Source organism: Oryctolagus cuniculus, chromosome 1 (genome assembly GCF_964237555.1).
Source record: "Oryctolagus cuniculus chromosome 1, mOryCun1.1, whole genome shotgun sequence".
Lineage (NCBI taxonomy): Eukaryota > Metazoa > Chordata > Mammalia > Lagomorpha > Leporidae > Oryctolagus > Oryctolagus cuniculus.
The window spans coordinates 188,186,542-188,197,879 of record NC_091432.1 but is presented as its reverse complement, the minus strand read 5'-3'; the positions used below and the strand labels follow the sequence as shown (position 1 = coordinate 188,197,879).

The 11,338-nt window shown below is 37.3% G+C and overlaps 1 long non-coding RNA gene across 6 annotated transcripts in view; it reads right to left on the bottom strand.

Annotated features, from left to right (window-relative positions):
- Positions 1–696: 696 nt before the first annotated feature.
- Positions 697–11,338, bottom strand: part of LOC103346257 (uncharacterized) — a 1,098,305-nt gene continuing 1,087,663 nt past the window's right edge. For all 6 annotated transcript variants that reach the window (XR_011380304.1, XR_011380303.1, XR_011380310.1 and 3 more), the window contains one exon: positions 697–830. This is a non-coding gene — a long non-coding RNA (uncharacterized lncRNA). The remainder of the gene's footprint in view (positions 831–11,338) is intronic.

Below are 11,338 nucleotides of genomic sequence, written 5' to 3'. Positions count from 1 at the left end.
GAACCAGGGGATAGAAGACCTCTCTCTCTCAATCTCTCTCTCTCTCTCTCTCTCTCTCTCTCTTTTGTGTATGTGCGTGTGTGTTTGTCTCCCCTCATTGTAACTCTGCCTTTCAAATAAATAAATCTAAAAGTACATGCATAATGATGATAAAGATGAACACAAACTGTATCTTTTTTAAAAAAATAATCTATGTGTGTACTGATCCCTTTTCATCTACCATGTAGTGGAATGAGTCTTTAACCTACACAATAGCCTTAAATTCTCATAGTTATTTTATAAGAAATAAATTTTACCTTCATATAGAAATGAAGAAAATTATTATTAAAAAAAGAACATTGGATAAAAAGTATAACCTAGGGAAGCAATTTCACTGGCATCTATTCAAGACAGTAACATAAGACGAAATGCAGTCTCTTAGGTCAAAATGTGTAGAAGCCTTGAAACTTACTAAGTACCCTTCACTTCAGTCCACTTCCTCAAACTTTCTTTGTTTTGGGGGCCCAAATCCTTATCTACCAATTTAAGAAATGGAGTTTGATGATTTTTAATGTTCCTTTCATCTGCAACAGTTCATGAGTAAATGGGGAATGTGTCCTTAACTTTATGGTCATTTAAAAATGCTTTATTTTCTTCTTATGAGTACTTTACAAACTATGCACACAAGTTTGATAAAACTAAAAAGCCATGTGGACATTATAAGCAATCGCCATATATTTTATTTCCACAGATTGTCTCTTGGTTTTCATGGAAGTTAAAGTGGAAAGCAGCTCTTATTTGCAAGTTAGCTTCCAATTATAGATCTTGTCATGCAGATTTAAAGTTCAGTTCTGGAAGAGAAAAAGACAAAAAGGAAAACCAAAATCTTAATACTGAGTATTCATTTAAATTTTTTTTTGTATTGAATGATTTCTACTATTTGATATGTATTAGCACAGTAAAAACAGTATCCTGATGTATTTTCACATTCTTTCATTTGGACTCTACTCAGTATCTTTCTCTAGGATACTGAGGTTGAATGTAGAAAATTGATTTTTCTGCACATTCCCTTTCTAATAAAAGTGATTAAAAAGTGAGTAACTATATTTTACTAATTTGCTTTGAGCAGCTTACTTACTTATTTTATAGAGCGGCAATGAAAGTTCAATAACAGAAAACTAATACAAATCATTATGTATTAAATAATTTGTTTTACAGCAAATTGTAACTTTTTACTTAGAATGAGAAAGATCAATGCCCCTGGCTGTTGAGTCAGTAGTGATTTAGCTCTGCCTCTGCCTTCTTATTACTGTTTATGCAGGAATTATGCTTGAAAGAGAAGAGTCTGGTCAAAAAGACCTAACTCTGTCACCTCACCCTCTACACTTCCAAGACTGCTTTCCAAAAGATCAGCTCTTGGCAAATTCTGAAGGTGTTAAAATAAAAGGGTCTAGCCGGCGCCGCGGCTCACTAGGCTAATCCTCCGCCTTGCGGCGCTGGCACACCGGGTTCTAGTCCCGGTCGGGGCGCTGGATTCTGTCCTGGTTGCCCCTCTTCCAGGCCAGCTCTCTGCTGTGGCCAGGGAGTGCTTGGGCCCTGCACCCCTGGGAGACCAGGATAAGTACCTGGGTCCTGCCATCGGATCAGCGCGGTGCGCCAGCCGCAGCGTGCCGGCCGCGGCAGCCATTGGAGGGTAAACCAACGGCACAGGAAGACCTTTCTCTCTGTCTCTGTTTCTCTCTCACTGTCTAACTCTGCCTGTCAAAATAAATAAATCAATAAAAATAAAAGGGTCTGATATGTGTGTTTCCTTTATATCCACTGTCCTCTCATTGACTATTCATCTAACGTCATCAAAGACATCCACTCATTTTTAATTTCTGGAAGAACCTAGTGAATTTTGTTCACCCTTTTCCACTTGTGCACTCTCAATTATCTCTCTGAATACAGCATCCATATCCTCTCTGGGAACAGCTGGAATCACTGTGTCACACCTTCTTCTCGTTCCCTACATGTGTCTCTATAGCACATTTACTCCTGCTACTATTACAGCAGTCATGATCCTGTGTAGTCATTTATCTGGCAAATATTTATTTTAATGAAGCACACACTGGTAATGTAGCTATAAAGATACAGAGCTTTTCCCTTCTTTGGCTTGACACACTTGAAACTATGTGTAAATATATGTGTATATACATTATATGTAAAATCATATATAAAAGATACATTATATCAAATAATAGATAAAATTGGTCAGTGATTTGGCATCACAAATAAACAAGATTCATGAGCATAGAATCTTCTTTGGAAAGGGAGTTTCTTTGGAGAGTGCAGAATAATTAAGATTATGTATTTCATTCTCTCACTAGTCTTAGGAATGAGGAAATTCTTTTATTGCCCTGTTTTTATCACTTTTCAAAATACTTAATATGTAGTGTGTCCTGAGCAAATATTGAGTAATGACATTAATGAATACTTTATTCACCACTGTAAAAGATATAATGAATTACCTTTCTGCTTAAAGTCTTATGATCAGTATGCATGGAAGCTCAACCCAAGTACTATGTGACTGGACTTGCATTCAATGTTTTTCTACCTAAGGCTCTTTTCCTTATTATTCAAATATGCATAATAATACATATTTTGAAAAAAACTACTTTAAAAACAAAATGGTATGGCATGTAGAAGGTATTTGACAACTATTATGTATGTAAAAAAATATGGTTTCTCTACAGGGGGTTTTCTAGCCTATAGCCCATAACCATGTAGATACAAATCTACACAAGTCAGCAGCTGGTGTTGTATCTTCCTATTACCCTGGTGTATTGTACCTGGCTTCACTGGCTGTAGCGGCTTTAAGACTGATTCTTAAACATTATTAGGAATCTATGACAATATTTGTGTGCAGTTGAAATCCTTATCATTTTTCACTTTAAACAGTCCCACATTATGTGAATAAATACTTCAATATATTTCCACATTACAGATGAGGAAACCAAAATGTAGTTATGAATTTATAATGCCCAAGGTCCTCATTAATGATGTGTTGGGTCCTGCATGTTATCTTCATCTAACTTCAGAGTATATTTTCAGATATTTCCATCATATGTTCAGAACAATATCTTCTTTTGCCCTCATCATTTTCTTTTTTTTTTTTTTTTATTTTTTGACAGGCAGAGTGGACAGTGAGAGAGAGAGAGACAGAGAGAAAGGTCTTCCTTTTGCCATTGGTTCACCCTCCAATGGCTTCCGCGGATGGCGTGCTGCGGCTGGCGCACCTCGCTGATCCCAAGGCAGGAGCCAGGTGTTTCTCCTGGTCTCCCATGGGGTGCAGGGCCCAAGCACTTGGGCCATCCTCCACTGCACTCCCTGGCCACAGCAGAGAGCTGGCCTGGAAGAGGGGCAACCGGGATAGAATCCGGCGCCCCGATCAGGACTAGAACCCGGTGTGCCAGTGCCGCTAGGAGGAGGATTAGCCTATTGAGCCTACGGCGCCGGCCGCCCTCATCATTTTCTATAGCTATTGAATTATCATGGGGAGTAGAAGTATAGTAAGTTGACCTAATTTCCTTATAAAATTTTCGGTAGACAAATTCAGTTTCCATTTGACTTTTTTTAGTATATTTTTCTCCTGGAGCACTTGTGTGTGTATGTGCATATATATTTGTTAATATATGCATATATTTCAATGTTTTTGTATATAAAATATTATGAACTATATTTACATATATATGCATACACTTACATTTGTGATATGTAAATCGTGTGCAATATATTAATTCATTTAATATTGCGTAAACATTCATATGTATTCTATAATAAATCAATGTGTATAAAATGATGATAATCAATATTAAGCATAGGTTGACATTTAGAAAGCACCAAAGCAATTCATTCTCCCAATCGCATTTTGAGGTAAAATTATGAACAAAACTAGGCTGGGAAAGCTCAATAATCTTAATGCCATTCAGTGTATAAGTTAAAAAAAATGTTTTAGACTCACTGTCCAGTATTCTTTCCTCTTTGCCCTTAAATATTTCTTCATTTTATACACATGAACTTTAAGGGAAATCCAAAATATTTATTCTCTGTATTATAATAGCCCATAAAATATCAATGTTGAATGTTGAATGTTAATCATAAAAGCATAGGAAGTTAAAGAAAAAAATTATAAAAATGGAAGTTCACAAACTAAAGTTCACAAACTGAAGAGGAAGCAAAGCAAATAATCAGCAAAGTGAAGAGAAAACCTACAGAATGGGAAACACATTTGCGGGCATACAACGAACAAGAGGTTAATAATCATAATATATAAACAATTCAGCCAACTTAATAGCAAAACAATGCTATACAAATATTCCAATTAGAAAAAGAAATTTCTCAAAGGAAGACGTACGAATGCATAACATGAAAAACTGCTCAGCATAACTAACCATTGGGGAAATGCAAACCATAATGGCAATGATATCACACGACTCCAGTAAGACTGGCTGTTATCAGAAAGACAAAGATAAGAAGTGCTGGCGAGGATATAGAGAAGGAAAAGTTGGCACACTTTTAATAGTAAAGTAAATTAATGCAGCCACTAGAAAAAACACTGTGTAGGTTCATCAAAAAACTAAAAATAGAACTATCATATCTTCCAGCAATCCTATTACTGGGAATATATCCAAAGGTAATGAATCCACCCATCAAAAATTATCTGCATGTCCATGTTTATTGAATCATGCTCATAATAGCTAAGAAATGGAAACAATTTAGCTATCCATCTACTAAGGAATAGATAAAGAAAATGTGATACATGTACACAGTGCAATATTAGCCATAAAAATAATGAAATCTTGTCATTTGCATTTATTTTTTAGACTTTTATTTAGTAAATATAATTTTCCAAACTAGAGTTTATGGATTACAATGGCTTTTTCCCCCCATAACTTCCCTCCCTCCCACACCACTCCCATCTCCCACTCCCTCTCCCATTCCATTCACATCAAGATTCATTTTCAATTATCTTTATATACAGAAGATCGATTTAGTATATATTAAGTAGAGATTTCATCAGTTTGCACCCACACAGAACATAAAGTGTATAATACTGTTTGAGTACTAGTTATAGAATTAATTCACACTGGACAACACATTAAGGACAGAGATCCCACATGAGGAGTAAGTGCACAGTGACTCCTGTTGTTGATTTAACAATTTGACATTCTTGTTTATGGCATCAGAAATCTCCCTAGGCTCTAGTCATGAGTTGCCAAGGCTATGGAAGTCTCTTGAGTTCGCTGACTTCGATCTTATTTAGACAAGGTCATAGTCAAAGTGGAAGTTCTCTCCTCCCTTCAGAGAAAGGTACCTCCTCCTTTGATGGCCCGTTCTTTCTACTGGGATCTCACTTGCAGAGATCTTTCATTTAGGTCCTTTTTTTTTCCCCCAGAGTGTCTTGGCTTTCCATGCCTATAATACTCTCATGGGCTCTTCAGCCAGTTCCAAGTGCCTTAAGGGCTGATTCTGAGGCCAGAGAGCTGTTTAGGACATCTGCCATTGTATGGGTCTGCTGTGTATCTCACTTCCCATGTTGGATCGTTCTCTCCCTTTTTGATTCTATCAGCTAGTATTTGCAGACACTAGTCTTGTTTGTGTGATCCCTTTGATTCTTAGACCTATCAGTGTGATCAATTGTGAACTGAAATTGATCACTTGGACTAGTGAGATGGCATTGGTACATGCCACCTTGATGGGATTGTATTGGAATCCCCTGGCACATTTCTAACGCCACCATTTGGGGCAAGTCTGCTTGAGCATGTCCCAAATTGTACATCTCCTCCCTCTCTTATTCCCACTCTTATATTTGACAGGGATCACTTTTCAGTTAAATTTAAACAACTAAGAATAAATGTGTGTTAATTACAGAGTTCAACCAGTAGTATTAACTAGAACAAAAAAATACTAAAAGGGATAAAGTATTAAGTTGTACATCAACAGTGAGGACACTGGAGGAATCTGGAAAACATCATGCTGAGTGAATTAAGCCAGTCCCAAAGGGACAAATATCATATGTTCTCCCTGATCGGTGACAACTAAACAATCACAAAAAAGGAAACCTGTTGAAGTGAAAGGGACACCATGAGAAACTGACTTGATCAGTCATTTGCATTTAGTAGATGGAACTAGAAGTCATTACATTAAGTGAAATAAGTTAATCATAGAAAGACAAATATTACTGAAAAAGATAGGTGATCTCATAGAATTTAAAAGTGCAATGGTTGTTACCAGAGGCGGGGGAGGGACAGTTGATTACTGGTTATAGTTGGATGGGATTAAGAAATTCTATTGCACAGTACACTGTAGTTAATATTAATACACTGTATATTTCTCTACAAAAACCCTAGAAGATATGATTTAAATGTTCTTACTATAAAGAAATATTAAATGTTTAAACTGATAAATAAATTTACCTTGATTGGACATTATACAACATATATATGTCACAAAACCTCCCATATTAACCCATAAATATTCACAAATATATACTTGCTAAATTTATTTTCAAAACAAAATACATTGAAAAATTTCAAAAGAAATCAGCTATTTTGCAGGTTAAATATTGTCTATTTCTTCAATATAAGTAATCAGTTGAGGAGTCAGCATTAAGACACATTAGGTTAAGTTGCCTGTGACACAGGCATTCCATATGTGTGCTGGCTGGAGTGTCAGCTGACCCACTTCTGAACCAGTTTCCTGAGAGTGCTCCTGGGAAAGCAACAGGAGACGGTCCAAGTACTTGGACCCCTGCCACTTACATGGGAGACCCAGATGGAGTTCTTGGCTCTTGGCTTCAGCTTTGCCCAGACCCAGACTTTGCAGCCATTTTGAGAATGAACCTGTAGATGGAAGATCTCTCTCTCTCTCTCTCTTTCCCCTTTTCATCTCTATAACTCTGGCTTTCCAATAAGGTAAATCTTCAATATATAAATATTCAATTGAGCATGGTAATTTGACAGGCAGTACTCTGGTCTCTGAGCTGCTTAATAGTTGTACAATATATGTGAGACTTGAACCATGAATAGAATAATAGAATTTAGTTTTTAAAAAGATATATTGGATATCAGTATATTTCCTGGCAGTGGCCTCATCTTACGAAATTGGTAAAGGTGATTAAAAATTCCTGTATCAAAAAATAAAAAAACCAGCTTATAGGCCTAAGGAAAGAAATTAACAATGAAAAGCATTATTTTATCCAGGATGCTAGTTAAATTAAGTCTTTTTTATGGATCAAAAAAAATTATTAAGGGTCAGCATCACAAATTCAGGGGCAGAGTCTTACTCTATTTTAGAAAGTTCCATGTCAAAATTCTCTCTCTCTCTCTCTCTCTCTCTCTCACACACACACACACACACGCACGCGCGCGCACACACACACACACACACACACACTTTCCAGTCCTATACAGTACACAAACAATGCTAGCCATTTACTTCTCAGATGGAAACTCTAAGAAGTAAAGACAACAGCATCTCTATGAATCTGGACATTTCTCCTTGAATTTCTCAAGTTTAGGAGCACTGTGCTAAGATACATAAGTGTACTCAGGACTTGCCAATAGATAAAAGCCTTCCTTTCAAATTATAGTTGCCTGTGCAGCACTTTTTCTTACAATATAGTAAATCAACCAATCAATGAAAGAAGTGCTGGTATCCCAAACAGCACTGCCCGCATGTTCAAAGAAGTCTATTTCTCTGTTTTGTGTCCTAGGGTTCCAATAGAGATTGTGACAACAGGATGATTTTGCTGACCTCACAGAAAACAAAATAACAAAGAAAAATAATCAGACTTCTTTTGCAGGATGCCAGCAGATGCTGTGAATAAAGGCAGAACAGCAGCAAGCAGCCACGTTCTGCTACTGGCGATGTTTAGCTAATCAATATGGGGCTTGTGTCTGGGAGTTTCTGCGCCCAGGCATGAATTTAACAAGTCACATTAGGAAACATTCTCCTCCACTATAGCTGTCCTAATGCTGAGCTAAGAAACAAAATATGGCCAGTAAATAACCCAACTAGGGAATTTTGAACACCTTCAACTTTATTTATTGCTTTCTACAAATTAAAACAAAAATAACCCTGAATCTTTCCAGCTTATTACAGGAAAAATGGTAAATTTTTATATCCATGATTTATATTGTACAATATTTAGAGAGTATGTTTCTTCCAAAAATCTACACACTTCATTTCTCTAGGAAGATTGAAATTAGCTTTGATTTTCTTTAAATGTATATGTTGAATGTTAAGATCCCTCAAAAACACTGAACAAGTGAAGCTTGAAATTATACATATGGTGTTTGTTCCATTGACATGAAGAACTAGGCATTACATTTAAGACTAAGTATTGTGATTTTAGAATTTATCTGTATAGAACGGCCGTTAGTACAGCTTGGAAGCTTTTAAAAGTTATTTAATGTATTCATTCCTTGAGGATTTCACATGAATGGGTACAGAGTGCTACCCCCACCCACAAAACAATGTTCAGCTCACTAATGACACTATTTGTGAATATATGAAACAGTGACAATTCTCATAGGATCCTAAAGTGAATGTAAATTGTTAACCACTTTGGAAAACAGTTTAGTATTAGCTGGTTAATTTAAAGATGTACATATTGTGTGTCTCAGCAATTTGACTCCTAAATGCATTCCCTCAAGAAATAAATGACTGGGGCCAGCACTGCGGCATAGTGGGCAAAGCTGATACCTGCAAGGCCAGCATCCCATATGAGTGCTGGTTTGAGTCTGGCTGCTCCACTTCCAACACAGCTCTCTGCTATGGTCTGAGAATACAGTAGAAGATGTTCCTAGTCCTTGGTCCCCTGCACCCACATGGGAAACCCAGAAGAACCTCTTGGCTCCTGGCTTTGGATCACTTCAGCTCGGGCCCTTGCAGCCATTTGGGGATTGAACCAGTGGAAAGAAGACCTGTCTCTCTCTCTCTCCCTCTGCCTCTCTGTAACTCTGCAATTACAATAAATAAATACATCTTTAAAAAAAATAAAGTAGTGATGGTTGGGCTGGTGGTATGGCACAGCAAGTTAAGCCACTCTCTCTCTCTCCTTTCTCATTTTGCCTTTCAAATGAATAGATAATTTTTAAAATGAATGATTCCTACAAAATGAGATAATATCTAAAGTACTCATAGCAGTAGTATTCATAATAGCTTCAAACTCAAAAAAACTGCCCAAATGGATATCACTAAAACAAATAACTTGTGGCTTAGTCATGTAATGTAATGGTACACAACACTGAAGATTAATAAACTACAACTTGACACACAGCCAGTGAATCTCCAAAACATCATAGTAGACAGAAGACAGTAACAATAGACACAGTATAAAAGTGTAAATTCATTCATAAAAGATCTAATCTCAGGCGGAATTCATTACATGTATGTGTTTTAAAAAGTATACTAGGTATTTATAAAGGAAACCAAGGGAGTGGATATTTGGTGTAGAGGCTAAGCTAGTGCTTGGGATGCCTGCATTCCATAACAAAGTGAATGGGTTTATATCCAGGCTCTACCCAGCTTCCTATTAATACAATTCCTAGGAAGCAGCAGAGTCCGTGTCAGCCAGGGGGGATACTGGGATTGGGTTTCTGGGTCTAGCCTTCAGCCTGGGCCAGGCCAGGCTGCTACAGGTGTTTGGGGAGTGAGCTAGCAGATGAAAGATTGCTCTCTCCACCACCTGGCCCTCACCATGCCACCCTTTCAAATAAGTTAAATACTTTTAAAAGAAAACAAGGAAATAATTATAAGAACATGCTAAAACAAAAGGGGACAATTTATTGTTTGTTATGTGGTTTCACCTACTTTTATATTAAAGGGATTTTTCTTTCTTTTCCTTTAGCTACTTGAAGCCCCTTGTTTGGTTCGTATTTCCCAGCATGAACCATATTCAACTGATAATAATACTCTGTGGTGCTTACATATGGCTCAGTACTAATGTCTTCTTTCTCTGCATTATTACTCACAGTCCATTGCTTATTCACCTGCCAGGAAATGAAAAATAATCTTGGATCCCACTATGTGAAATCAGACCAAATAGCACTTTTAGAACAAATAAACAAAACACCCACGACTTCAGCTAGAATTTGTGCCAGGCTACAAATAGTCACTCTGAATACTTACACCTTTTCTCTGTCTGAGAAACGTTGACTCAATATAAAACATATTACATCTTCTGTCACCTTTCTCTAAGATTGCTATAATGGTAGTAGGAAGAAGGTAGAGTAGTTTCCTTTCAAAACCAGCAGACACAGGGTATTTGATGTTATCTTCTTTCTGTGGCTGATTAACACACTGGGGAAGAAATCTACAAAATGAGCAGTCAGCACTGTTTCCATGGTTGCCAAGCTTTTTGCATAGAACAAAAGTAAGGAGGCCTTGAAAGGTCCCTTAGTCCTGGAGTTCAGAATGATTGAGTGCTGGGAATGTAGGAGAGGGTATTCACTACAAAACCATTCCATAAAGGAGTATAATCTGTAACCTCATTAAAACAGGTTACAAAATAGTTTTGATGAAATATGACAATGCTATTATAGAGAACTTCACAGGGAGGAAAACTAACAGTTTCTAGGTTTCTATGTGCTTGAAACTAGCAATATTAGCTGAATACCAGAAGATGGTAATTATTTCTCTTGATTTAATAGATTTGAAACTAAGACTCAAATAGATCAAAGTAATCTTCTCAAGACAAATACCAGGGTCTTTTTCTTTTCTTTTCTTTTCAAATCCCAAACCAGTGCTGCATCCACCATATGGGAGACTAACATCTTGCAACTGACCTTTGTGAGATATGTTTTGGCACTCTTCTGACAAAGTTACTGAAGGTGCTCCGCATGAAATCACGGGGCTTGGGCCAGGGGAGCAGAGACTGGACAAAGCTGCTAAGACACCACCTGGAAGGTTCACATCCCCAAACAGAGTGCCTGGCTTCAGGGCCCCGCTGTGCTGCTGATTGTACCTTCTGTCCAATGCACAGTCTGGGATGGTACAAGTAGTCAGGTTCTTGCCACTCATATCATACACCTGGATTGAGTCCCTGGCTCCTGCCCAGCCCCAGCTCTGACAAGTAAATTTAGAATGAACTGCCAGACAGGAGAGACAGATCTGTCTCTCTTCCCATCTCTCTTTCAAACAAATATGTTAATAACAGTTAAATGCACACAGCATTACCTACATTCCATCCATGGGAACCTGACTTTGAAAGCAAATTAGATGTTGACTTTGGAAGTAGTTGTCATTATTTGAAAGACTGGTTTGCTTTTCTGTCATGGATTCTACGGCTTTCATGAGGAAGCACACAGTTGTG